Source organism: Anomalospiza imberbis, chromosome 4, assembly GCF_031753505.1.
Source record: "Anomalospiza imberbis isolate Cuckoo-Finch-1a 21T00152 chromosome 4, ASM3175350v1, whole genome shotgun sequence".
Taxonomy (NCBI): Eukaryota; Metazoa; Chordata; class Aves; order Passeriformes; family Viduidae; genus Anomalospiza; species Anomalospiza imberbis.
In genome coordinates this window covers 34,187,052-34,193,051 of record NC_089684.1, presented here as the reverse complement: position 1 = coordinate 34,193,051, position 6,000 = coordinate 34,187,052, and positions in this window count along the sequence as shown.

Genomic DNA, 6,000 nt, shown 5'->3' with positions numbered 1-6,000 from the left:
AGGGTTGGACATTTTTTTCCTATCTATGATTCTATCTTTAAGTTATTTAAATCAGAAAGGGATAGTTGGGTCCCCGGTTCTCCTACCCCTCGTTCCTCCCTCCCCAGTCCTTACCCTACTTCCCCTAAGAGTGGGTTGGGAGTCAGATCCTGCCAAGAGGCACAGGGTTGCTGCTGTCTCCCTGCTGCTTCCCATCCCACTCTGTCCTCTTTTCGTCCTGGGACTGGCCACCCCAGTACGACTCTTACCGTCCTCCTCACTCTGAAAACCCCTGACCCCATTTCTAATCCCGGTTGTGCAAATAGTGACTAGTCAGTGGAGATGACACAAAATGGCGACGGCCACATGGCCGATCGTCAAACATCACAAAATGGCACTTTCCCCCTTACTCGGGTTCCTGCCACCTCACCATCACTCCCTCCCCCTTCAGGTGCCGCCCCTGAGTCCGGTCCCTCCTCCATCATTGCGTCGACTTCCATATCGTCGGGACCCTTCCCTCCTGCCTCCCAGACCACACCCCTGGGTGGGCCCCTTGTGGGTGGGACATGACCACCCGAAGGCCATGCCCCGGGAGGCGGGTCAGGCCACACCTCCTCTCCTCTCACTTCCGGTTCCCACGCCATCGGAACCGGAAGTAGGCCTCGCTGGAAGCAGGCCATCCTGGCCTGCCGAGTCTCCCGCCACCGGGACCCACCGGTCAAGGAGAGGCTCCGTGCTCTAGCCCATTCTGCTTCATCCTCTGATGAGAATGAGGACAGTGATGACCCTCGGCCTATCAACACGTCCGGGGGGGGGTGGGCCCGGATCAGGGAGGAGGCCATTCGGGATGGGGACCTAGATCTCGCTAGAGATCTAGGGACATTTGTGGCATCGGTGATTTTAAAGAAGGGGAAGGAACCTCGGTGGGAACAGCTGCCTTACATTGAAGTCAAGGAACTGCGGAAAGCTGCAAAAGTCTATGGGTGCAATTCGCCATTTTTTAAGAATATTTTGGACCTTACATTTGCAGGCCACACGTTAATACAACACGACCTACGCTATATAGCTAAAGCCCTCTTTTCTCCTACGGAACTCCTTCTATGGGAGATCCATTGGAAGAAGCTTTTAAAGCCACTTCTCAAAAAATATGAACTATCTGCACTATTAGGAGCAGGGGCTGAAGGAGTTGATGCCCTGGCAGGAGAGGGAGAGTTCAGCCATCCGGAAGATCAAATTCTATTACCCAACATGCTGCTAGATGAAATCAGGGACGCTGCTAAGACAGCACTTCTTAAGATCTCTGATGGAAATACCCCTCTCCAAAGCTTTGCGTCAATTCTACAAGGCCCGGAAGAGACTTTTACCAAATTTATAGACAGGCTAAGAGAAGCGATTGAAAGACAAATTGATAATGTTGAAGCCAGGGACGAACTACTTCGCAAAATGGCTATGTCTAACGCCAACACAGAGATTAAGAAAGTGCTCCGGGCATTGCCGCAAGACCCTGAACCCACCATCTGTCAGATGGTGGAGGCATGCTCTAAGGCAGCATCCATAGAACATACGGTGGTGCTGGCGGTCAGCAAGGGAGTTGGGGAAGCGGTGATCAATTTTAGCAACATCAGATGTTTTAATTGTGGCCAGCTAGGTCACATGCAGGCGGACTGTCCTCACTGGCAGGTTGAGCACCCCTTCCCAATTAATATTCAATATCCAAGATCAAATTACAGGAACCCTCATCATCATCGGCAACATCGACCAGGAAATGGGCAGCGGAGTGCGACGAGGGGCTGCGCGAGGATAACAAATGGCCCGTCACAGTGTCCGGGTCTCCCTACCATCCAGGAGAACCATTGTCCACCCGGCACATTTCTGTGGACTGGCGCAGACATGAGGAAGGCCTCCGCCACTTCCGCAGAACCAACCGCCTAAATCAAGATCTGCAGCGGGTCCTCACCCGCTCCATACACATCATGTTCCCTGATGAGGACCTGGTACGTGTGCCCGCAGGGTTCCTGCCGCTGCCGTACAACCAGCGACCAACCACCGTTCTCCTTCTGGGAGACAGCCAGCACACTCCGAACGAGTTGACTATAATACCCGAGGTAGTGTGCGTGGACCCAGGTAACGAGATCACGGTATCCATTACCTGCACCATCCCTCCATTTTCGTTATGCAAGTTTTGCATTGCTTTACATCTTAGACACGCAGGACTCGGAGGACGACGAGGACCATCCACATGCCTTTCTCATACAAAACATCTGTAAGGAGAGACTTTTAATTAAATCTGTTATTTCGTTTCAGGGAAAATCCATCTCCCTAAAGATGATGGCAGACATCGGAGCTGACGTCACCATCCTCCCTCAGTCAAAATGGCCCGGTGACTGGGAGTTAGTGTCCCCTTGTGGCACAATCTCTGGTGTGGGAGGAGCTGTCAACTCCAGAAGGAGCAGACACCTGGTAAACATAGAGGGACCCCAGGGTCAATTAGCAACCGTTCGACCCTTTGTTGTCACATCAGATATTATGTTGTTGGGGAGAGATGTCTTGTCTCAGTGGGGAACCAGACTTGATATCCCGGACCCTAAATGGGATTTTTAGTGTGGGCCACTGCAGAGCACACCACACCACCTTTAGAGTGGAAATCAGATGCGCCTGTGTGGGTGGACCAGTGGCCCCTCCCTATAGAAAAATTAAAAGCGCTCCAAAACTTAGTTGAGGAGCAGGTGCACCTGGGACATTTAACACCCTCCACCAGTCCCTGGAACATGCCGGTCTTTGCGATAAAGAAACCCGGTAAGGACCGGTGGCACCTGCTCCAGGATCTCTGTAAGGTCAACGAGGTCCTTGAAGATATGGGTCCCCTTCAGCCTGGCCTCCCCTCTCCCTCTATGCTCCCAAGAGAGTGGCAGCTCGCGGTCATTTACATCAAGGACTGCTTTTTTAACATTCCCTTATTCCCTAGAGATGCTCCCAGATTCGTGTTCTCCGTACCATCTATTAATCGCGGAGAACCGTATAAGAGATATCAGTGGACCACCTTGCCTCAGGGAATGAAAAACTCTCCGATGCTCTGCCAAACTTTTGTTGCACAGGTCCTCTCACCAATCAGAAAGGCCTTCCCAGAAGCCATCATACTACATTACATGGACGATGTTTTGGTCTGCGCTGCCACTGACACCTATCTCAAGGCGGCGCTTGCAAAGACAATGCAAGCCATCACAGATGCAGGGCTCCAAATAGCCAGGGATAAGGTACAGATGACAGCCCCATGGAAATATTTGGGATTTTTAATAACAGGAAGGACCGTTATACCACAGACTCTTTCCATCCATGAAGACCCTCGAACACTACGGGGCATTCAGCAGATCTGCGGGACCATCACATGGATCCGACCCCTCCTAGGACTCACTACTGAAGAGTTAGTGCCTCTTTTCAACCTCCTTAAAGGGGACGGCGACCTAGCTTCCCCACGTCCTCTGACATCAGACGCCCGGAGAGCCCTAGAGAGAGTGGCGGACGCGATGAAGTCTCATTAGGCGCACCGAGTGGTCCGGTCCCTTCCCATAGACTTCTGCGTCTTGGGTAAGTGTCTCAATTTCCATGGTCTTCTATTCCAATGGGACTCCACACAGAAGGACCCACTCGTGGTTATTGAGTGGTTGTTCCTTCCGCATCAGCCAAACAAAACTATCATGACTCCACCAGAGTTGGTAGCGAAATTAATAATGAAAGCCAGACATTGCCTCCGAACCCTCGCGGGGTGTGATCTGGCATGCATCCACATTCCGTTTAATTTAGAGCAATTGGATTCTATACTACAAACAAATGAAAATATTCAAATTGCACTTGATAGCTATCCCGGACAAATCTCGATTCATTATCCGAAGCACAAGCTGTTCAAAGATTCATTATATCTGACTCCCAAAACGTGGAAGAGTAAAACTCCTATTAAAAACGCTCTCACAGTGTTCACTGATGGATCAGGTCGGTCCCATAAATCAGTGATCACCTGGAAGGACCCAGATAGTCAGAAGTGGGAGTCTGACATCCAGATAGTAAAGGGTTCTCCCCAGATCGCAGAACTTTCGGTGGTTGTGAGAACGTTCAAAAAATTCCGACAGCCTTTTAATTTGGTTACCGATTCGGCCTATGTTGCCGGGATAGTAGAAAGAGCAGAACACGCTCTTCTAAAAGATGTCGACAATAAAAATTCATTTAGCTTGCTCTTGGAATTAATTTGGCTAATCTCCCACAGAGAGCAACCTTACCATATGATGCGCATCCGGTCACACACGGACTTACCAGGTTTCATTGCCGAGGGCAATCGGAGGGTGGATCTCTTGGCCATGACAGCACAAATGTCAACAACTACCCCCAACTTACTTGATGTTTTCCAACAGGCACGGCTTAGCCATGCCTTTTGCCATCAAAATGCACCAGCACTTTCGCGTCAATTTAAAATATCGAGAGAACAGGCAAGAGCGATCGTAGTCACATGCCCTAATTATCAGTCATTCACCCTTCCATCTGCGGCAACGGGAGTTAACCCCCGAGGACTAGGGGCTTTAGAGTTGTGGCAAACAGATGTCACACATTATGCTCTGTTTGGACGCTTAAAATATATCCATATATCCATTGACACTTTTTCTGGAGCTGTGTTCACCTCCCTTCACACCGGGGAAAAGGTAAAAGATATAATCAAGCATTTCTATATGGCTTTCGCCAACCTTCCGTGTGCCAAAAATGATAAAAACTGACAATGGCCCAGGTTACGTGTCCAAACACTTCCAAGAGTTTCTACAGCAATGGGGAATTGCCCATACTACCGGCATTCCACATAACCCCACCGGCCAGTCCATTATAGAGCGGACTCATAAAGAAATTAAGAAGCTCCTAGAACAACAACACAATCATACCCTCTTAATGACTCCCGTAGAGAGATTGTGCAAGGCATTGTATGTCTATAATTACCTTAATTGCTCTGAGAAGGAGCCGAATCCCCCTATACTGAGGCACTTTCATAATAACACCCGTGCAGTCTTAAAAGAAAGACCTCCGGTCCTTATCAGGGATCCTGAATCCAGAAAAATCATGGGACCACATCCACTACTAACTTGGGGGAGCGGGTATGCATGTGTTTCCACGGAGCAGGGTCCAAAATGGATTCCCGGGAAGTTCATAAAGCCATACCTGGACGCCGCCCTAGAGGAGAACACACCAGAACATGCTCCAGAAACTGACCAGCCAGACACATCAGTCGTGTGGAGGCGTCGGAAAAAGAAGAAGACCACACCGCCAAACCTCGTGTCCTGCGTCTTGATCACCCACTGCTACTTCCCCATCACTGATAACATGATTCCTGCTGTACCTTCCCTTCCAATTTACCCTTCCTTTCCCTCTTACCACTTCCCTCGAACCTCCACCCCCTCCCATTAATCCTATACTTTTGCTTTCGTTACAAAAATTCCAAAAAGATGGGAAAAATAGGAACAGGGAACATTTATGGAACCTTATTAACTGAATTTTTTGTTATTATACCAGAACCGTGCAGACAACATCTTCGCAGATGTCTGCTGCTATTACCTTCGTTTTCTTCATATGGGTCCAGATGGCTGGAAGCTGGATGGTGCCACAACCACAAGAAAACGTCTGGGTCACGCTTGCAAAGTCCCTCCAACAAGACAACTTTTGCTTCGCCATGGGTAATGTGGATAATCCGCTCTCCACTTGCTTGGTGGGAATACCCCTGTCACCTAATGACTACCCTTACACAGGTAAAAGACCCAACCCCGTGGACACCTGGGATGAGTGGACAAGGATATTACCACATGCAACACAGGAGCCTCAGGAATTGGACTTGCTGGGCTCCGCACAAGCTATGTTCTGTGTGAGGTTCTCTTATCAACCCACACAGCAAGATTGGACAGAGATAGTTAAATTCCATCTGATAGGTTCACATAATATTAACAGAAAGGATGTATCTTCTCATGATAGGAAATACAATGCGGCAAGTTGGTG